We start from the raw sequence: 24,016 nt of genomic DNA on the forward strand, positions 1-24,016 counted from the left end.
ATCGAGATGGGCGTCTCGATGGAGAGAAATTTCACTTGCTTTCTGAAATAATTAGTCAAAGTTACTTTTTTATTCGCGATAATCTCTATAGTCAGTGACAGGTCAAGAACGAAGTGGAAGCTCCTCCCACCTCTTTACACTTTAGTAGAGCGAACGCTGGAGAGGAGGCAACCGCCTCTCCACCATTCACTCTGTTGAAGTGGAAAGGGGTGGGAGGAGCTTCCAGTTTGTTCTTGACCTGTCACCGACTATAGTCTAAAGCACGTAATTCTGATCAGAACACAAGGAGTGCGTGAGCGCAGCGCCACCCGTTGCAAACAGCGCAGTGGTTTTTACAATTCATTTATTGTTCCTTACATTGCTGACATTTTTTTATATTATAATTAAGAGTGCGTTTTATTATGTTCACTTTAATTTGATTTATCTATGTATTTCAGTGAGGATAGTTTGTTATACTTTGCCTTGAAATTACCATCCTTCACCCCCCCCCCCCTCCCCCCCCTCCCCCCCAACTATTCCGAAATATCTGTTCGCTATACATCTGAGGTCAAGTTCCGCATTCCATCAAATAATCATGAAAGAAGAAATATTGACTGTTTTATTTATATGAGCATTTTCTACCTTACAAACATTCCTCCCGAAAGCATATCAACTGGAGATGGTCCGCGCTCCCCCTTTGCTCCGTGCCCAGTGCAAGACCGACTGCGTGAGCAGGGTAGCGAGCGGGCGGCAGGAGGGGGGGGGGGGGGGAGAGCTTTGACATTTCGAGGGTGGGGGTTTCGACCCCCCAACCCCCCTCTGCCTACGCCACTGTATAGGGAATATGGACTGTAGTTAAACGATGCGTCCAAGTTGCGCCGCAGGACGTGATATCCAACGATGTCATTATAACTGAAATGACTTTTTTTTTTTCTCAGAAATTTTTTGTAACATGTAGCACGAATGTAGCAGAAGCATGTAGCAGAATCCCTGTCGCACAAGCCCAGTATCATTACCCCTACGTTTCGAAAACCCCGCTTTTAATTACTTCGTCCCGTATTCCCCGCGTGCCAAAAGCCCCGTCCTCACTGTCCTCGCCCCACCCAGTTCACTCTTCAACCAGCATTGTTCCATGTCTTACCCTAACCTATTGAGGGTCTGCAAAGGTTCTTTTAAGTGAAAGAAGCAACAAAATATGGTTAACTTGAACTGCCCAAAAACTTAGAATGACGTACAAGTGGCCGATTGCATCAATCTGCATCACCAGCTATGCACACCGCTATCATAGGGGGATATTCAAACGCAGAGTTGTGTACTTTATCTAACTAGATGAGTACAAATCTTTTTCTTTTTTAGAACGACGTAAGAAGAATGGAACTGGTGTTTGGTGCTGTGATAAGTATGGCGCCACGAGCTTCTGTTTAACAGTATGGACAGAGCCCACTTCGTCGGAATTGTGAATCCGCGCGTGCTTTAGTGTCGACGAAAGCTTCGGTTACATGCTTATTCATATTAGCTGTAACTAAAAATGTTTTGCCAGTGACTGACATTTTCTGCGTATTTGCACTTCTAACGTCGCAAGACGTGAATGTATATATATATATATATATATATATATATATATATATATATATCATGATGTCCTTTCGCTTACCGCACTTCAAGAATATTAAAGGATCTCAGAGTTATATTTGGTACTTGTAATTTTGGCCTCAAATCCGATATTTAAGCCGAAAGGTTTCTGGACCTCAATATCAGGGGTTTTCCTACGTGCAGTGTCTAAAACCAAATACATATGGGCTTGTCAAATAAAATATCTTCTTTCCTTGGCTAATCGGTCCATCATTCCTAGCAAGAACTACGAAGTATTGAGGATTTTTACAACATTTTCGTAGTTCTACGAAAATAGTTTTAGATCTCAGAGAAATTGTAAACTTCCGTTCTAGCAACCGAAAAAGTACCACGGAGAATATAATAAACCATAAAAATAAGAATTTGTCACGCCTTCTCCGTTCGTCAGCTTGTTTAGATTAAAGCTGAATCTGTGAACTCGAATATGGTTTTATGATGCACTGAGGCTACTCGTTCAGCCTCCGACATCCTCGGTATCCGGCCGTTCGGAAGGGTAGGTCCAGGAACGCCATTGTTGACGTCGTCTTTTAAAGCCCGCACCGACACAGCCATGTGGGCACGGGTTCATCCCCAACTATATGCTTCATTACGTCGCACGCGGGAACACTGCCACTAAGTTGCCCCACCCACCCACCCCCCGCCCCTCCCAAAAAGAAAAAAAAGAAAAGAAACTTTGATTAATAATAGTTGGAGGGAGAAAGAGGAACAGCGATGTCGATCTAACGCAGTGACGCGCCAAATCCTACGCTGAGGCGGGCCTGTTCTCCGAGCCAGCCGAAAGTCGTCGAGCCTTCAGCTGTCGCAACTTTCCAGCTGATCGACCCTTGGATCGCCGGACGGATGCAATCCGACGAGAAGGGCCCGACCACGACGCCCCGAGGCCACAACTCCTCACCGAAAAGCCACCGTCGACCAGCGAAAACCCTCCTCCGCCCTTGCCGGCGGGCTTCCAGGCCGCCGGGCCAAGCTATACGTGCCTCGACTTCCGACGCCGGCGGTTTTCCGTGCTTGCCGCAGCTCGTCCACATCACGCTACAGATCTTTCTCCGCGCGAAAGGCGAGAGAGGGAGGCAAAAGCTCCACTGCCCTACCTCGCAGACAACGGTCGCCGCGAACCTTGAACCAGTTCTGGCCGGCAGGCTGGTTGGCTGGACGGCTAGGCTGGCAGGCGGGCATGCCGGACAACTGCGGAAGTAGGGTTAGCGTCGGATGCCGCTATCGGACAAAGGCATCGACGGGAACCGTTGTTTGGCCGTTCCTGCCCGGAGTGTATTGTTACGCCGAGGGTGGGAGTCGGGAGGTGTCTCGTCGCCATCTCTCTCGCTCGGGTGTGATGGGGTCCGTGGGATGGGCGGAGGCGTGGGCGTCGTCGCCTGCTGCGGTCCGAAGAGTGCTCTTGGATTCAGGGACGACTCTGCCGCTGATGCCAATCGGCGGCGCTTGAGGCATGCTCGATCTCTTACCGCTTCGCGTGCTTGATGATCGGTGCCTTGGGTGCGTGGCTGCAGTTGTGAAAGTGCGGCTGATTGTTTATGCGTGCGGTGCTTGTTTGCTGGCGATTTGGGAGGAAGCTTTTGGAACTGTGGAATGTGAAAGCGCACGCGCGTGAAGCGGTCCAGTGATTTGCAGCCTTGTGTATTCCATATCGCAATCGTTTCGTTCCTGTCGTAATCATGGCAAGTTCCTATGCGCGAGGTGTTTTAGCTAGCAGAGTCGGGGATGGATGCTTTTTTGCGTTTGGTATTTTTGTAGTTAATACAACTGTACTTGGTACAACTATAAACTGAGGAAGGTAAGACATGCTTTAAAATGAGCGATTACTGAGCGTTTCCAATATACAGCCGCTACTCCAGCTGATTCATCTCATTTGGAACGATCGTTTCGTACTTATATCTAACAGATCATCAGTAGTTTAAATATAAGCACTTTATTAATTATGCTCTCATTTGTTATTCTTGTTTTTACTTGTTCTATTCGTTAATTACTGTGCTGCATTCATATAAAAATTAGCGCAAAAAAGACTTGACATAAAGACGAAGAAGCAAACAGGACAAGCGCTGTGCTGTGTGCTTCTTCGTCTTTTTGTCCCGTTTTTATTTTTTTTGCGCTAATTTTAATATGAATTTCGAGTGCCAACTTACCCAGCAGACCAAGCTTTTACTATGCTGCAAGCAACTGATTATCTCCCATTTTTATTATGTCTATCACAATAAAGTCACAAATATATTGGTGGGATGCTGAGGGAGATGAAGCTTTGCTCTACAAATCATAACCAACGCTCCGAATTATGTCCAGTATATATACGTATAAAACTGTGCACGTTTTTTGTTCGTTTTTTAATGTAGTGGTGTGCGTTTTTTTTTTATATTTCAGTCGTTTTAAAGCATCTAGAAACAGTCCTTTTAAACGTGTTGTTTACGAATAATATTCTCTGAAACAATTTCATCCCGTAATTAGGCACATCGTATCAAACATTTACCAAATTTTGATACAGAAATGCATGTGTATTTACGTGTTGAGCTTGAAAGCTTCAAATTACCACATGCTCCAGATTATATCTGGTTGCAAAACGTTTGTAGTTAGATTGTATTGTTTAAGTGTATCGTCTAGTGCGTGATCAAATAAGCCGCGCTGGGCGAAATGCCCATTCGCACGTCATCATACAACGTTGCAAATGGTCTGGAGCTCATGGACGGGTTTAGAGTGTGTGTGTGTGTGGAAGGGGGGGGGGGGGTTACATTCCCTCTAAGTCTACAATGTTAACTTTTTTCTAAATGAAAGATCAAAATCTTATGAGAAAGTTATTTGTTCTTGGTGACATAACAAATATTAGGCCAACAAAACAGATCTAGGCAACGTTTTTCTCGTGATGTCATCAACTTGCAGCCCCCCCCCCCCTCCCCACAAATGCCCACCGCTCCCCCACCCCTGACCCATAAATCCGCCCCTGTGTGGAGCTAATATGACCCTACAATTATACAAGTTGGCAACCAACGCGATTGTTTTTCTAGGGTTCTCGCATGTAGTAGGTTATTTGTGCAATAACTATACAGCATCACCTGGTTCCCTTATGCGCTTAATGTTCCTTTGTTTGAAGTGTTGTCCTTCAATTTTCAATAACTTTGTACATTGTTTTCAAGAATTCAATATTCCTATGTATTTTCTAACGTTGGTGCGATGAAGTTCTTATCTTATAAATAGGTTTCCCCACATTTTCGCATAAAATAAAGAGCACGCGCCTCTGACTATAATCAAGTTAAAACTAGTTAGAACCTCTATCTTCAAAACATTTCCAGTAAAGTTCAACCAAAAAAAAAAAAGTAACGCGATGAGATGGCGGCGCATTTATGAGGAAATTAGTTGTGTCATTCAAATCCAGTGGCAGCCCGCTTCCTTGTTTTGACCCTATTTTTGGAACATTACGGTTGCCCATTCATATACCTATCTCTCTCTGTTGTTCCCTGATTGTCTACATGATTTGCATCCTTATTGCTACTTGTTAGAGTTTACCTATTGTTACACAAAACCTCGCTATATGCGCGTACTAATCTCTCCTCCTGATAAAAACCAAATTAGAAGGATGTCACTTATACAAGAGCATGTAAGAGGATATGAGAACGTATTTATCATTCCTTACGACATTTAGAATATTAATTCGTTCTGGTATGTTAAAAAATCATATAAAAAAAATTCTCATTTCAATTCGCTCTATGTGCCAGACACATGATTATCATGTGCGCTGTAAGAAACACCGCTTCTGAATTTGACCTCCATTTAGCTCTAAAACGAAGAAAACCAGAACTATCAATATTTGCTAATTATAGCACCTCATAAGCAAACTACAGTTACTAAATGTTTATTTACTTACAAATATACATCAATTGTTCCAAGTGTATAGCTTATTAAATTTAAAACAACAATCGCACAAAACGTAAGTATTCACAATTGCACTTAGTATTTACGAAGTAATGCAATTACTCTGGAATTACTTTCGCTACTCGACTTGAGTAGCATTGCTATTTAACAGCATTTTCCGTAATTATATGTATTATTAAAGCGGTAGTTTTAGTAAGCCAACCAACCTCAGGAGTCGCGTAATTCCGAAATGTGTAGGTCGGTCAGTCCTTGACTGCTAAACAATCATGGAAAAAACGGCAACCGGCGCCAGTGTTCCAAACCCGGTCACCGTCGTGGAAGCCGAGTGCGCTGGTGTCTGAGCCGCGGACCCAGCCGGCAGAAACGGGAGGCGTAGGAGCAGGTGGTGTGAGAAAGCGCGCGCAGCGGAGGGGGGTGGAAAGGGAAAAAAGCAGCAACAGGTGGTGTAGAAAGAGCTCGCCAACCGAGGAGTGAAAAGGGCAGGAAAACGCGCTTGCCCTCTATTGGTGACCCGTAACCTGTTGCCATACAAAGCCCTGCCCTAGGCTCCACCTAAACTTGAAGCCCAACCGACCCGATTCACTGAAAGACTAAGGGTTATCCTGAACTAGGCACTACCCACACTAGAAACCTACAGCATTCAAACGCGCTTGGCAGAATGTCCAAAACAGCAGCCAATTGGTTTGGTCCTCACCAAATTAAATTAGGGTTAATTATGCAACCTTTCATGTTTGTCATGTGTTGTGTTTTGTTTTATAAAGTTTATCAATCATATCTAAGAGGACCGAGTTTCGAGTGCACTTGTTATCATGGTTTTATTACTTTGCTACATAAATCAAATTGTAAGAACATTATCTTCATCACCGCAATACGAAGTAACAGTGGAATTTTTCAAAAGCCAGTCCTCCTATTTTGGCGGAGGGCAAGATTAGGAATATATTGTCATGCAAATTATGCAATTACTGACGCATAAAATGTATTGAATTTCAATCATAACAACTGTTAGTCAAAAGTAGTGATTGCAATTAGAAATTATTAATTAAAAAAATTACAATAATTAAATTTCCTTGAATTAGTACGCAAGTAAAAACTTGTGGAGAAGCGCGAAATTTCTCTAATGACTTTGGCTAGAGTTTTTCAAGGGATATCTATATTCACGTGCTTACCTCATGAATGTAACAGTTATTTTTGTAACATAAGTAACGATATTATAAACAGCCTCGGGAAAACAACATCCACGATAATTATGCCTTAGCTGGAATGATGAAGTCACAGGATGAAAAGAGTAAAAAATGGAAGCTGCAGCAATCATAAAAGATAAAGATAAAACTGGTTGATCTTTGGCTCACGACGTCCAGTTTGGACCGTGCTGAGTTAAGCTACGCAATCTGAGTCAAGGTAATAATAAGTGGCAAGGAGTAGCGGGAACCTTTGTTAGGTGGAGGCTCTAAGACAATGCGGTTTTGTTTCAATGGAGTTCGTGCTGGTTCAAGCAAAGTGCCGTTTTTCATAACACAGTAGCGCTTAGCCGACCTTGCAATCGTGTTTCGTGCTGCAGTTTTCCCTCGGATTCTTTGTGGCATTATCATACATTACTAGTTGAGCCTCGTGGGAGTTTCGAGAAACACCATAGTTCATGGAGCAGTTTCAAGTTACACTCCTATAATTATATAGATATATAGATATTTTTTTAACGGGTGTGGGGCGTTTACACTGGTGCCTACACTTTATCATACAAATCTAACATTCCGGTTAAAATTTCGCATCGATAATGAGTGGCCAAATAGTCCAGCTAAAAGACTACACGTGTGTTATTAAGCAAGTGAGTGAGTTGTTTTCTAGGCGTTCTTCGACAATGTCAATTGCACTTGCATCTTATTGTGACATCATCAGTCCAGATTTAGTGAAACAAAAGATGCAACATCACGCACAGAAAATAAGGTGTCTGTGCGCGACAAAAAAGCTTGTAGACTGTGTGACGGATACATCTGTAGTTACCTTCTGTTCCCTATTTCTAATCATACTCCAGTTATTGACATTCTGCTAATAATAAACAGTGAAAGAAAAGTATGTTTGTAAATAGTATCTAGCAGCCATGACTGGATATCTATGTGTAAGGACAGGACGAGGATAACGATTTAATATGAAGGGTAATGAGTAGAAAAGTTTGGGTTTGGCGGAAAATTAAAATATTCGTACAGTCTTCAGCCGTGCTTCAACAAACACTCACGTTGACGTCTCAAGAAGATATTGCACGTTTGTCACGTGTCTGTAATTAATCGGTTTTGTGTTTTAAAGTATTTTATTTATTTAGTTATTTCATTAACCGATTGCTATTTTTGGCATTTCGTATACGTATATTCTTATGTAATCTCTTCCTTTGGAATTATAAAACCCAAAGCTTGATAATAATTCAATTAATGCAAAGATGCAAGTTAGCAAGTTAGCTAGACAAGAATAACGATAATGATCCCTGGAGAAGGGGAACAAGGGGGACAAAGGACAAACACACACCTCCAGGCACAGCTAGGTGACTGGTGTGCGACTGAAAAAAATCCGAATGATCCTGGTATAGACCCTTTCAGGCAACATTTCACGGGCGCCGCCATCTTGACGTCACGTGACCCTGCCGCCATAGCTGACCTTCAGCTTCTCGCCGTTCCTCCGCGTTGTGTGCTGCACAGGCCACTACCGGAGCTTTGTTTTCGTGTTCTTTTACGTTCCGCGTTGAAATTGTGTGTTTTCTTTAGGTCTTTTCGATATTTCGGGCTTTCATTTAATCATTTGATATCTATATTTCAATACAGCTCTTGTAATTTCGTATTTATGAAATAGAATCGGACAGCGAATGGATCGACGATACATAATTATGGCTTCAGAGACCATATAAGTTCATCCCATTCTAACGTTTTTCTCGCTAATAAAGGGCAGTCTACACCATTGCGACATATGGAAATTTCAACTGATGCAGTAAGGCTATCCAGTGGTGCTTCTCACTGCATGTGCGCGCTCGTTTCCGTAAAGCCGACCCGCATGTAAGCGATTTTTCGTGCGACGAAACGAGCGGTGGCGACAACGACGAGAGTCAGCGACGAGCGACGGAGATTTCTTACTATCGCCCGTCGCGTCACTCGGTTTTTGGGTTACTAGAAAACGTCGCTCACCTTCTTGGTCGTTTGCTCCCGTCGCTTCCATGCGGTTTGCCTCGTCGCCCGACTGACCGAGCGACAGCGAAGCGGATCACCGTCGCTTGTCTCGTTGCTCGCCAAATCGCTTGTATGCAGTTTATAGTTAATATCGAGGCGCCAATGGTTCAATGTTGTGTGCTTGTAAATTAATTGAATATAAACCGCATGTAAGCGATTTGGCGAGCGACGAGATAAGCGACGGCGACCCGCTTCGCTGTCGCTCGGTCAGTCGCGCGACGAGGCAAACCGCATGGAAGCGACGGAGCAAGTGACCAAAACCGTGGGAGCGACGTTTTCTAGAAATCCCAAAACCGGGCGATGTGACGGGCGACAGTGCATGAGAAATCTCCGTCGCTCGTCGCTCGTCTCGTCGTACGCTAAATCGCTTACATGCGGGTCGGCTTTACGGAAACGAGCGCGCACATGCAGTGAGAAGCACGACTGCGGTAGCCTTACTGCGTTAGTTGATATTTACATATGTCGCGATAGTGTTGACTGTCCTTTATTAGCGACAAAAACGTAAGAATGGGATGAACTTACATGCTCATTGAAGCCTCATAATCTTGTATCGTCGATCCATTCGCTGTCTGATTTCATTCCATAAATAAGAAAATACAAGAGCTATGTCGAAATATAGATATCAAATGATTAAATGAAAGTCCTAAATATCGAAAAGACCTAAAGAGAGTGCAAGATATCAACGCGGAACGTAAAAGAAGACAAAGACGAAGCTCTAGTAGTGGCCTGTGCATCACACAGCGCGGAGCAACGGCGAGAAACTGAAGGTCGGCTATGGCGGCCCGGAAAGTGCGCGCAGGGCGCGCCGACTGGTGGCAGCTCGAGTAACTGACTCGCTGAAAGCGTCTATAGAACCAGGGATTTCCCCATTTCCAGTGAGTTAACCAGGAGTTGGGCGTCAGTAGAGCAAAAGGGTTTTAACAGCTGCCATCAATCTAACACCAACAAGGGTGAACGTCCTGCATTTTAAGGTTATGAGTAGGGGTGTCGCGAACTTTTGTCGAACCGGATTTTTAGGTCGAACTTTCGGGGTTCGACTAAGTCGAACCGGTTCGACGAACCTTCGAAACTTTTTAGCAGATTCGACCGGTTCGACTTTGCGGACAGTGTGGCCAGACCTTGATAGACGCATGTCTAGGTTTGGAGAATTTATTTTTATGCAAATGGTTATTTTATTTTATGAACAGTTGGAATTAAAAGAAACCACTTCTAATCACTAAAGACATCAATAACTTAATTTTGTTTGTACTGTATTAACTGAAATAACCAACCAGCGGTGCCCTTAATTCATCCATTAGCCATTACCATCCAATCCGAAGCCAACTGGCCAGCCTGTCGCGCATGCGCACACGAGTCGAACCTCAATACAAGGTTCGTCGAAATTTCCACGAAAAGTTCGAAAAAGTCGAACCAGGTCGAACTCGAACCTCGGCCGGTTCGCGACACCCCTAGTTATGAGGATAATGCAAATAATGCAAATGTGCAAGCGAGCTGGATAAGAATAACGACGAAATTGGCCGTGACCTTTACCTTCAAAGTCCTATAAGGCATGAAATGCATTATAGGACTTTGAATTTTCGGTTTTAAAGCTAAATTTAGCGGAGAAACTATATTGGTCACGTAAATTGACGTCGCGTGAACTATATATAGTTCACGCGACGTGAGGTTACGTGACACCAATTTCCCCGCCAACTTCAGCAGGGAAACTAAATTTGTGTATAAGTCACGTGTCGTCAGGTCATATAACATGAATTTCCCAACAAAATTTCCCCACAAAATGGAATTGGTGTATACGTCGCGTGACTTGAATTTTCCCGCCAAATGCAGCTGGGAAACTGAATTGGTATATAGAGTGAAGTAACATCAATTTTCCCGCCAAATTTAGCGGGAAAACTGAGTTGGTGTATAAGTCACGGAACACCAATTCTTCTGCCAAATTTAACAGGGAAACTGAATTGTTGAACAGGTCGTGTGACATCAATTTTCCCGTCAAGCTTAGCAAGGAAACTGAATTGGTGTATCAGTCACGTGACATCAATTTTCCTGACAATTTTTATGGGGGAGATGAATTGGTGATTAGGTTATGAGGCATCAATTTTCTCTCTAAATTTAGTGGGGAAACTGAATTGGTGTTTGGGTAATGTGACGTCAACTTTTCCACTAAATTGAGCGGGGAAACTGAATTGGTCTGTAGGTCCCGTGACGTCACGTCACGTGGAATAAATTTACCGCTAAATTTTACGGGAAATTGAATTCGTGTATATATCACGTGGAATCAATTTACTCGCTAAATTTAGCGGGAAATGCACGGTCGGACGGACGGACAAAAAAAGGGGGGGGGGGGCGTTGTGTAAAAGTAACGTTTGATGCTTTAATAATTCCTGGAGAAGAGGAACAAAAGGGACAAAGGACAAACACAAATCTCCAAACGCAGCTAGGTAACTGGTGTGCGACTGAAAAAATCCGCCTGCTCCTGGTATCAAACCAGGAACCTGGTATCGAACCGCCTGGTCCTGCACCGGAGCATTACCGTTATTGTTTTCTAGCTCGCTTGCACCTTTGCATTAATTGCATTAGTACGATAACCTTGAAATGCAGGCCGTTCACGCTTGGTGGTGTGAGACTGGTGGCAGCTGTTAAAACCCATTTGCTCTACTGACGTCTAACCCCTTGTTAGTTCAGTTAGAAGATCGCTCCTCTTGAAATGAAGAGGCCCCTGGATCGATACCCGGACCAGGCTCATTTTTTCAGTCGCACCCCAGTCACCTAGCTGTGTTTGCAGATTTGTGTTTGTCCTTTGTCCCCCTTGTCCCCCTTCTCCAGAAATTACTATCGTACCCGAAAGCTTATTTGTTTTGTACTGAGAAACTCATCATCCAAAAGTGACATAATCCACAAACACTGGCCAGTGATCGCTAAAACCTTTATCTTCTTGGTGTAGGTTTGTATTTTATATTGAAAAAATAATTAAATTTACTCCTCTGCTTGGCTTACTATAAAATTCAAATGAAACGTGGAGTGCGCTTAGCAGGTGTGGCACCTAAGAGGCATAATGGTTTAATTATTATTTATTTAACTAACTATTACAGAAATAAACAACGCCCATGGCACATTTTATAAAAACAAAATGACAGGGTTTTTAATTCAAACATATTATTCTTTCATAAGCTGGAGTAGAACGCTCTGATAAATGTCAATTATTTAGATTAACTAAGACTAAATAGGTACAAGCAGTGTTCCAGTCACAGAGGAGTAATCGCAAGACAACTTGAACGTTTGTAGTGTTCTAAACATCGTATAAGAAATCCTCTATCGTAGAAGCTTAAAAACAAAAAGCAGAGATACACATACTTTCCAACTAGTAGCCCAACCTAGACATCACATATTTATTTAAAAAAACATTGAAGCTCTTCGTTTAAGATGCAGTTCCACATAACATGAGATGGCATCAATAAAAAAGCTTGTAGTTGCTGTCTGTCCAAACAAATGCACACATTTGTCGTAACCTCTGTCCCCCACGTTAAACATTATTCTTTTTTTTTTTTTTTTTTTGCCTTGTCTTCTTTTAATTTCAGTAGCGTTGGGTCTAGTGATGGGAGAGATTCTGTAAGGGTTGTCTCTCCTGCCGCCTCTTCGAATGCCTGCTTGATTTACAATTTAGCGTCTTGGCTTGAGTTAGAGTCGCCTATACTGTCACGATTGTCTCAGGGACCATCCTTCATGTAAAAAGACGAAACTTCAAACCCTAGGACGTTGTTTTAAAGAACGCTTGCGCAAAACAAACAATCGTGCATGACAGAAAAAAAAAACTGGGGTGTGTGTATGCAGTTTTGAACTTAGTCTGCCTCGACCAAAGACTTGTGTCCCAGCTGTAGATGATAAATGTTGCCAATGCAGTACAAACCGCTAGCCTGGGGTCTTTAACGTGCACCACGTAGTACGGTAGTAGTGATTCACGGCCGCACGCCGGTACGATGCTCATCCAGATCGAAACGGGCAGGGGTGGGTTTCGAATCCAGGATCCTTGGATTCTACAGCTGCACGAAAGAGATGCTCAAAACAAGGTGCTCGTGCACACAACTTTGGTTTGGCTTCTGTCGCGCTTGGCGAACCAGTTTACCCGACCTTGTTGTACCTGCTGCCATCGTGTGGAAGACGCTCGCACTAATCGCGTACCCTGATGAACTGTGCGCTCTCCAGATGTCGCTACGTTAAAGGACTTTTAATTTTGCACAGGTGTCTCTAAATTCAGGCCCGCGGGCCACCTCCGTGGAAGCCTTTCCATCGGCCCGTGACTGGCCTCGGTCCTTCCAATGAAGCCCGGCCCACGGCCCGCTCCAGCATGCCCGCTGCTAATAACACAAAAATAAGTGTGCGTAAAAAAACGATGCCGCAACGCGCACCAAACGCGTAAACGAAGATACGCTGTAAAAACGAAAGAAAACTGTTATCGTGTCATCTCGTCATATCATTAATTAAGCATGCCATCACCAGCCTTAGCATTCTCAGCCTTCTGTTCAATATTTATGTAACTGCGTTTGTGAAAATGCCCTTGTTGTCCCATGTGTATATTGTTTAGTGTTCTCTGTTGTATCAATTGTATACTGTCAGCATCAGTTATATCATCCTTACTAATCTTCTGCCATGTGGGAACAGACAAAAGTTCCTATGCACTTTTAGTTTTCTGGGTCCCAATTATTGAGAATATCATTGAGTAAAGATTGAATATAAAAATATATGTATTCGTCCGCCTTAAATTCCTTTTTTAATTTATATTGTACTAACATTAACTTTATTTCGCGCAGTTTTGTTTGTCACACCAATACCCCAATACCCTACCCAAGCTTTCTTACTCAGGCCGTCCCCGTGGATAAAGGAACCATGAATAAGGTTTCTCGACTGTGTGGAACGTTTGTATGGTCGTCGCCAATGGAGGAAATGCGTCGCTCCAATGTCTTCCTTAATTTGACCCAAGGGGGATTCGGTCTAGTGAACGTGGAGATCAAAGTGAAAGTGCAGCGTTTCTGCGGTTTTTTTTTTTTTAGACACTAAAGAGGATGTTTGTGTCTAGGTACTGCAACAAATAGGAGGAGCCTACCTGAGCCAGTGGCTGGTGAGCAGCACATATGTCCCTGCAAGGTCAACAGCTTTGACGTTTACGAGAAAATCCAAGAGGCAGTCGTTTTCTTCAATGCACGTTTTACAGGGGAGTACTTGCTGACAGTAAAGAAAAAGAAACTGTGTTAGAATACAGTCGCGCTCACGACTCCGGATCCATTGTATGGGAGTGGGTTGGAAAAGGCTCCCGGAAAGAACGTCTTTAAGCGTTTACAAAAATATCCTGTACGACCTTCGACAAAACAGTTTTTCTTGTGGTTTCATACAGAAACACTACCGGTTAAACATGGTGGTGTGCCAAGGGTTTCTACGTACCGTGTGGGGACCGTTGTGCGTTCTGCGGGGACAGGAAACCGTTATGCAAGTTGTTTTCGGACTGTAAGAACGCGTATCTGGTCTTGGCTGATTTCCGATGTGTGCTTGATGAGAGGTATAACCCCACATGGGGGTCCATCAACTTTCTCACGACGGGACAAGATCGTTCACAGGTTTTGGAGATGTTGATTGTAGTTGCACTGCATGCTCTTTGGTTGTATAGAACGCTCTATGTGGAGGCGGTTCCATAACTGAAAACGGCGTGGACGTTGTACAATGAGAAGGTGCAATGGACTTTAACCCTCGTAAAGTCAAAGGCAGAGAACTTTGATGAGGGCTAGGAGGAGGTGAACACGAAGATCACTAAACACATGGTTTAAAAAAGGCTTGTTTAGATAGGGAAAAAACCCCGGTGTTGAAATGTTTGGAACATGCAGAGGACATCTGGATTGTAAACTGATTGCAACCTGGATGTGTTTAGTTTCCGAGTACCTCTGTGAGCGTGTGCACGGTTCGATGTACCATCGACTTGCTGGCAGAGCCATGTGGCCGCAAATGTTGTAAAAAACATCATGCGATAAATAAAAAGAAATATTAGTCAGGAGCGTGTCTGACTCGCAACCGAAGGGTCGTAAGATTGAATCCCGCCTAAAATTGTTTTTCTTAAGGCAAAGGAATTACTTTATAAAATGAAATCATTTGAAGCATACGGCGACTTTTAATTCGCATTACATGTCATGTTTTCATTACTTCTTTCCACGTGTGATGTCATGTTTCACGTGAGCATTGCGGGTTGTTTTAAATTCCTGCGCGAGGGCATGTCGTGGTGACGTCATGACCCTTTCGACCAATCAGGATTTTCCAGTCACGCCACCGACATCGGCTTTTCTGCGACATGAGCTCCTTAACGCTGTCGGGTTAAAATCATCAATTACCAAGGGTGATTCTCATTCGCAAATTAAATTGACCGGCATCTTGTCAAGAACAAACATCAACAGCAAGGCTATGCCAGCTGATCGTGTGTAAGAAAATGTTCAATTGGGCAAGCGCTATTTTGGGCCAGATTCGATCTGACTGCGAAGGTGCGTATAGATTAGAGTGAACAATTTCGATTATTCCTTTCTGGCTGATTAGTCGCATGCATCGCGGTGCTGAATATAAACAATGTCTGGTTAGAAAAACAAGCATTGTGCTTGCCGCTCGGTGTTTCTATAAAAAATAGACGGAAAGGGATTGTCCTAAGACTTTCGTGACATTTCGAAAAATTCATTGCTTTTAGCTCAGTTGTGTCGTCCCTATATATATGATTTCGTGTGCTGTAATAAATCCCTTAGTTCAGGGACACAATCAAAATTTAACTTTTTGATACTGCGATACAAAGTTAATTGTACCAATCCTCGGCATTTTATGCGACCTACCACACTTCGCGACAACATTTTAAACCGTGTAAATAGATCAGCTTGAACTTTAGAATTTTACTTAAACACGACAAAAAAAGGACGGGAAAAGACAGTATGGTTATAAATTTCAAGCTGATCTATTTAAAGGTATGTACCAACAAGCTCAACTTTTTACTGTTGTGCTTAAACATTTTGATTCAGGTAAAATATATCCGATTGATAAACAAAGGGATCTTGAGTCGTATGACCATGACGTTATGTACGTCATTGTAGATTCTCTTTTACTATTGCGTCGAAATTAAATCACTGAATTTTTTAATTTTGGTACCTGAAAACAAATGTAGATTGCACGGACGGTAGAGGAAAATATAGTTAATCGTTTCACGGCGTATCTGTTGCCAGAACAACGCAAACAATATTTTTTTTCAATTTAGCGGTTCAAACTGGTTCGAACCGGTTCAAATCGGTTTTTACCGTTACTTTTTGCTCCCCGCAACTGAACTGAAACCGTTCCGAAAGCCGTGAACCCGAACCGAACCAACAAAAATTTCGGTTCGGCACTCTGGCCAGAACATGGCGACATTGTTACCCAATGTACAGGGTGTCACAAAAAACATTACAGGGTTTTTTCACTGCAAAAATAAACTAGGCATCGCCGAACGCTCATTCTCCACCCAAGGGTAGCGCTAGAGATCACAACCAGATGCCAAAGTTTCAGCCCGATCCGATAACTTAATCAAAAGTTATAAGCGATTTTCTGAAAATCTCAATGGGAAAATGGAGCCTATTTTTGAACGTTTTTGGTTTCTGGTGCCATAGAGCCCCATGTATTCGAAAAGTTCGTCGGCCGCCATTTTTTTATTAAAATTTCCAGAAAATCACTTATAACTTTTGATTCAGTCATCAGATTTGGCTGAAATTTTGGCATCCGGTTGTGACCTCTAGCGCTACCTTTGGGCGGAAAATGAGCGTTCGGCGATGCCTAGTTCATTTTTTCGGTAAAAACGACGTGTAAGTTTTCTTTTGTGACACCCTGTAGATGAGAAATTTAGCCAGTGCAGCACGACTGCTAGCCTGGGGTCTTTAACGTGCACCACGCAGTACCATGCTCATTAAGATCGAAACGGGAGGGGTAGATTTCAGGATTCCTGGTTCTGCAACACGAGCTTTCTTTCCATATGCTCCGAGCTGGTTTGCGCTAGCCCTTTCGGCCACCAATCCCCCTCCGCTACGCTCACTCGACTCAATCTTCGCCTTCCGGTAAAACAAAAGGAATGCAAGAAAGCAAGTGAAAACAAAGCAACAAGCAACCCGTTATCTTTTTTTTTATGTTCCCTAAAAGACCGTCGCCCTAATACCATTATTCTTGACAGCCGCTCTATATGTCGTTTCTGCTGGTCACAGACGAGAAACAAGAAAACATTTCACGCACGCTGCCGTAGAAAGAATACTGGGAATCTCAGGGGTCATCGTAAGAGGAAGATTCCAGTTTGTTTCTAATTGCAACGCGCGATTCGTTCAAGTTTCGCGGCAAACATTGACTGAGCCATGCCGTATTGTAGTGCTGCCATCTTGTGGGAAATAGTTGGACTTGTTGGGATCTACAGTTGAGTGTCGCCGGCTAACTCGCTGGATGGAGCTAGCGGCGCTGGAGACTTAGAGCCACTGATCTCTATGACAATTGCTGGATCGCGTTTGCCCGCTCCGCGAATGCGGTCACTGGCGGCCATCTTTAGGTAGAGTTATATCACCTCTAGCCAATGTAAGCTGCTGCAGCCGCTATCATCCATCCATGGCAGATAGCGTTTTGGCAGGTGGGTTGGCAGGCTGCGGTCAAAATAGCGTGGGTGATATTGCGTGCTTGATTAAAATTATTTGACGAAACATGTTTTTGAAACCCGGCGTGAACAGTAGTCCGGTTTTTGAGGACCTGGTAAAAGTTTCACGAAATCGCAGCACCGGAAGAAAAGCAGCACAGCACGTATCGAAAGTCGCATCGAAAGAAGCATCGAAAGCAGACGACGGTACGGAGTCTGCTTTTGATGCGAGCTGCGCTGCATTCCCCCGGTGCTGCGCTTTCGTAGAACTTTTGCCGGGTCCTCAAAGATGAGGCTACCATTCACGCCGAGTTTCAAGAATCTGGTTCGTCGAACAACTTCAATCAAGCACGAAATGTCACCCACGGTACAGTGTACTAGATCTACGGCTATTTTTATGGCAGCCTGCCGCCATTGCGCTGTCCGCCATATTAGCCATATTACTATGATGGCTAGAGATGATATAACTCTACCTAAAGATGGCCGCCAGTGACCGCATTCCGGTCCATAGGAGGAGCTGGTCAAACGCGATCCAGCAAATAGACATAGAGATCAGTGCTTAGAGCCGTTTTAATATGCTGAGATAGCCTGACCGACACTTTCCTTTTGCAGTGGCGTCACAAAGGGGGGGGGGGGGGGGGGGGGGGGGGCTACCGCCCCGAGTGCCACTGCCCTTAGTAACGCCTCTGGTCTTTTGTATTTGATTTACGCATACATGTCAGCAATCCATCGAATTTACCATCAGTTCAAAGTCATGATCCATCATTGTCCTATCACTGCCCACATTGACCACGAATAAGACCACCTCCGGCATCTTTATTGTCAATACCATCAGTCGATTCATTTGAAATCGCGAAAAATAATGATTTTGTTATTGTCAACTTTGGACGCTTATAATTTCACTGCACATGTGTAGTAGTCTCGTTTGTATTTTGCATTTTGTTTGTTTTGTTGCTCACACCTGTAAGGCCCCCCCGCCCTGAGAGGACTGAAATAAATAAATAAATAAGTAAATAAAAATACTCGTTTTCAACATTCTTAATCGGACGCCAAAGAAAAAAACAAGACGCCATGAATATTGAAGTGCCAAGTATTAAAAATAAAGGAATATAAACGCATAGGGATAGGACGAATTAAAAAAAAAATACACCATAAAAAAGAAAAAATAAGGGCGCCGCATTAAATTACAAGGCTTCTTTTGAGTTAGGAGCAATTCTCAACCCACTGCTAACTTTTATTTTTTGGTCACTATCTCCAAGCGTCAGCTTGTTTTAGAATTCCTCCTAACTCATGACACATGCCGCATACATATTGCGCTAATATTTTATCAGAAAATTTCGTTCGTGATTTATGTGTTCAATTGGGAACTAAAATCTGTTGTTTTCTTTGTTCAGTGAGTTTTTAAGGAAGAGTCAAACCTGTACTATAGGCGTTACTTGGAATTAAGTTATTTTTAACTAATACTCTGTAGCCGCATGGAATTTATGAGCGCTTTATTCTTTTTAAACATATGTACTACACCAGTGGCTTGACTACTTGTAATTGTTACCATTTAATAATCGACACCGCTGTAAAACTCATCCTTCAGTACGGTGGCGGCACTTTTCTTAAATATTCATTTCCTTCTCAAAGTAAGTGATGATGTCCTAACCCAAAAAGAAAAAGTAACAACCGAGGCTTTCAATGGGATGTTCATATAGTGTATTATTTTGATTGACAGAATTCGGGAGACAGAAGGAGGCTACTTTACATTATACGCGTTTGCATAAAACATACTAGCTTATATTTCAGATTCGATATTGAACAACAATACAGCACAGATAACTATAAAACGAAAACAATTCCATTGGCACTCGAACATAGCAGCGGTGGCGAAAGGCACGGAACAACTTGGCCTAACTGCGGACTATCTGTTTCGAAGGTTGGCGGCTTCATGTCTCGTTTCTTAACATACCGTTTCCTTCCGCTGCTGCTGCTGTGCCACAACGTTCTTTGAAAATTAGTGAGGGCTTGCATTGTCATGAGTCTGTGCCGGAGGATGGTAGGTTCATCACATGTATTGCATGCAAGTACCCTTACCACCTAGGCAAGTTCTCTGGCATAACCACCTCTAGCTTTCGCAACAAGGGCGGCCCTTTTAAGTGTGACATGTGAAACAGCAGAGACGAGGTACACGAATGCCTAGTGAACTGCACAATTCCAGGATTGAATGTGAATTGAAAGAACTTAATGAAACAATTTCTATACTTCTCCCACTTGTGGCGAAGGTGAACGCTCTCCCAGACCTTGTTGAAAAAGTGAATAGGATCGAGGCATCAATCTAAGAACTTTCTGCTAAGTACGACACAATGCTGTCTAAACTGGATGAGCAGAGTAGGAATGTTTCTGCTTTAAAGAGGAGAACTAAGTGCTTGGAGTTTAATTCATCACCGGTCGCTGAGCAAATGAAACTTTTAATGAGCTGGAGCAGTATAATCGCCGTCTGAACATTAAGGTTCACGGTATGGCACAGGAGGAGCATGAAAATCTCATAGAAAGGATGAACATCTTGGCTCGTAATCTTGGACTTCCTGAACTAGCGAACCCTGACCTTAATGCCCTTTGTCGCCTTCCATCACGGCCTGGTAAAGAACCTGTCGTGATTGTTCAGTTCGTATCCAACTCCCTGAAGGAAAAGTGGATCGAGAGTCGCTCTCGCCTCAAAACTAAAAAATCAAAACTGCGTTTTTTTTAGTTTTTTTTTTTTTAGTATTTATCTTTTACAAATAAGGGATTGCTGTGGGTCGCTTATTTGCAGATGCATGAAGAAAAGGCTATCGTTTTGGTTGGCAAAAGAACGGACATATTTTTGTACGGAAAAGTGAGGGCTGAAGTCGCGGAACATCTATTCCGCGACTTCAGCAGATAAGGATACTAGGAAGAAGCCGAGAGACGGTCGCTCGAGAGCTATTGGAAGCTTTCTTTATCAAAAAAGTGGGACGGCATGTGTCAGCGACACTTCTATTGTACCTCATTGTAAGGAATTTCAGTTTTTGAGTGATCGGGTAAAAAATTAATAAACTTTTATGTGGTGCTGCTTTGCCTGTCGTATATATATATATATATATATATATATATATATATATATATTTACTTTTCCTGAATAAAACTAGTTGAAAGTTAGCGCCTGTCCTGCATACTTCTTGTCCTTGTCTTTTTTACGCTATTTTTTTATGTTTTACTGAGATGAACCAACTAGCCCGACAACGTACCCTACTAAATCATTATGCTAGTTCTTCTCGTCTTATCGCGTCTGATTCGCTTTCCTTTTATCATCTAAACGTTTGCAGTTTAAGAAACGAAGAGGATGAGGTCACGATTTTCTTATCTTCTTTGAACCATGAATTCGATGTACTGGCCTTTAACGAGACATGGTTCTCTGGTATTAGTGATGTAGTACAATTTGAAGGCTACAGTTGTGAAGCTGTATACAGAACAAATAGGAAAGGAGGTGGTGTTGCCCTTTACATAAAAAACAGTTTTGTTTACGAAGTTATATCTGATTTCGCAGTTATCAAACTCTAGTGCATCCTCGCCAGTCCCTGTGCTATCAGGCGTTCCACAAGGGTCAGTCCTTGGGCCTTTACTTTTTTCAATTTTTATAAACGAAATCACTGCTAACATTCCTGTGCGAGCACGTTTATTCGCGAACGATGTTGTTATCTTCACTGAGGTAAATGGTGTTAGTGACCAGACATTGCTTAACAGCTGCTTATCCAAGATCCACGATTGGTGTGACTCGTGGCAGATGTCACTAAATGTTAACAAATGTGTTCGCATGCATATAACCCGCAAAACTAGTTTTCTTTTTTATAATTATTCCATTAACAATACTGTCCTAGCCGAAGTGACTTCCTATAAATACCTCGGTGTAATCATTTCAAACGACCTGCGTTGGAACACCCATATCAAATATATTGTTCGCAAGGCATTAACTAAGCTCTGGTTTCTCCGGCGAAATTTAAAGCAAACCTCATCGGGTGTAAAATTAACAGCCTATAAAACGTTTGTTCTGCCTATATTAGAGTATGCGTCCGTTGTCTGGGACCCGTTTACTAAAACCAACATAAATTTACTTGAACCCATACAGAGAAAAGGCTTGCGTTTCATATACAACAAATTTCAGAGACAATACCCGGTTTTCGAACTATATGTGTGTTCCAGCCTTAGCCCATTAACCCATAGACGCATGTTTCAAAGATTAAAATTTTTGCTCGACCTACTAAACAACCGATTTAATATTGACACCTCTACATATATTTCACCTGCTCTTCATAATTACCCCACGCGAAATTTTCATTGTAGATCATTACAAGAATACAGCTGTAGGGTCGATGTATTTAAGTTCTCATTTTTCCCAAGGACCATTCATGATTGGAATGCCCTACCCAGTCACATAATAAATGCTTCATCTGAGTCATCACTCATTGCTAACCTTCGCAGTTTCTGTAACTCCTGCGATTAACGGTATTTCTTGTAGGTTTTTTTTTGTTATTTTTTTTGCTCTAATTTTTTATTCAATACTGTATAATGATGACATTGATTGCCTTATTCGCGTGTGCTAAAATGACTAGAAATGTATGCCTTATACAACATTATGTACCCCCTCCTACCACATCTCCCGAAGGAGATAGTAGTATCAATAAATAAATTTTGAATCGCTTTTTGTTAAACCAGTGCATTCGTGTTTGGTGTGTTCTATAGGCTCCCTTCTGGATTGCTGGATGAGTTTTATTGTTTTCTTGAGCAAATGCTAGAATCTGTTTTCGTACTTAAAATGAGTGTTGTAAATATGGGCGATATTAATATTAATATTTTGCAGCAATCTTACCAGTTAATGAGTTTATTTATGTTTTGTCTTCAAATGTTTTTCCAATATAATTGATGTACCTACCCGCATTACAGGCGCTAGCAAAGCACTGATTGATCTGTGTTTGACGAGCTGTGATAAGGATGATATTGCGACAGGCGTACTTACGACTGATAAAAGTGATCATTTATTTTTTTTATTAAAAAATAACGGTCGCATACAATGACACAATTGAATACAACAACTACCACGCGTCTCATAACAGAGGGGACTATTGAATGTTTTCGCCAACTTGAATCCTCTACAGACTGGAGTGAATTATTGCATAGTACAGATCCCAACGTCTTATACCCCTGTCAGACGGCGTTCTATAGATCCTTTTCACTACGCTCCTTTATAAAATCGGCCAATCAGCTCGCGATGTGGAGTGCGTACGTGCTCTACAACGTGCGCACGTGCTCTATGGCGTGCGCTGGTTCGCCGATTTTATAAAGGAGCTTGGTGAAAAGGATCTTTAGAACGCCGTCTGACAGGGGTATTATACGATTTATTCCTGAACACGATTATTGAGGCCTATCCCTGCAGTAGCAATAAAAAAATAGCAACAAAGCAAGAAAACTTTGGATAACTCCTGATATTATACAGAGAATTAAAGCACTGAATGAACTTTTCAATATAATATATAATATAGTATATTATATACTATATATATACTATATATATATTATATATATGCTATACATTATATAGTATATATATATAATATATATGATTATATATATAGTATATAATATACTGACATTATATACTATATATATAGTATAGTATATAATGCCAAGATTCATCTATTTCACAAGAATTTAAAAGAGTTAGGAATAAGCTAAGTTCTGATATAAAGAAGTCTCGTATCCGTTACTATACTGATAAATTTGCGGATATAGTTTTCGATCCCCAAAAAAAGTTGGCGTATTGTTAAGAGCTTTTACGGGGAACACAGAATATTATACCATCCTAAATGAGAGTAGACAAACAAACCTTAAGTGGAAAGGCTCTCGCTGACAAGTTTAACCGGCATTTTCTTTAACCTTTGGAGCTTCTTCTCCGTCAACCTCTGAGAAATTTGAGAAGTACATTAAGTACAATTTCCAGCACACGATGTTTCTTTGCCCTACTTCCCCTACAGAAATTGTCAGCCTGACCGGTAGCCTAAAAATAATTGCTCTTGTGGTTTCGGTGGCATAAAGGCTTCACCAATTAAAGCAGTTTCGGATTTAATATGTGATGTAGTTTGTCACTTAACCAACCCTGTGTTATCCTCGGGAATCTTTCCTGAAAAAATGGAAACTGCTAGAATTCCTGATTTGCACAAGGGCGGGGCTGTGCCTCTTATTTTCTAAAATAATAAAAAATGCTATAAATTTCAGAATATTTATTGATCTTAACAAATATAAATTAATCTCTGCAAATCAATACGGCTTCCAGAGAGGTAAATTCATTGAATCTGCTCTGCTCAACGTTAGGGAAAAACTCGTTCATACCATAAAAAATAAGCTCTACGCGATAGGCATGTTTCTAGACTTGAACAAAGCTCTCGATTCCATTAAACCTGATATACTTTTTAACAAGCTGCCGTACTACGGAATTAGAGGCGTTTCACTTAAACTGTTACTCAGTTACCTATCAAATCGCACCCAGTTAGTGGTAATCAATAATATAGCATCAGGCACTGATAATATAAGATTTGGTGTACCTCAGGGTTCCATATTAGGGCCTATAATTTTTCTTCTTTATATTAAGGACACTGTTTTCATTCTACATACTCCA

The 24,016-nt window shown here is 42.1% G+C and overlaps 1 pseudogene; it reads left to right on the top strand.

Moving 5' to 3' along the window:
• Positions 1 to 19,520: 19,520 nt before the first annotated feature.
• Positions 19,521 to 20,214, top strand: LOC115328899 (annotated as a pseudogene).
• The last annotated feature ends 3,802 nt before the right edge of the window (positions 20,215 to 24,016 follow it).

The sequence above is a fragment of the Ixodes scapularis genome, unplaced genomic scaffold (genome assembly GCF_016920785.2).
Source record: "Ixodes scapularis isolate PalLabHiFi unplaced genomic scaffold, ASM1692078v2 PGA_scaffold2__306_contigs__length_199485367, whole genome shotgun sequence".
NCBI lineage: Eukaryota > Metazoa > Arthropoda > Arachnida > Ixodida > Ixodidae > Ixodes > Ixodes scapularis.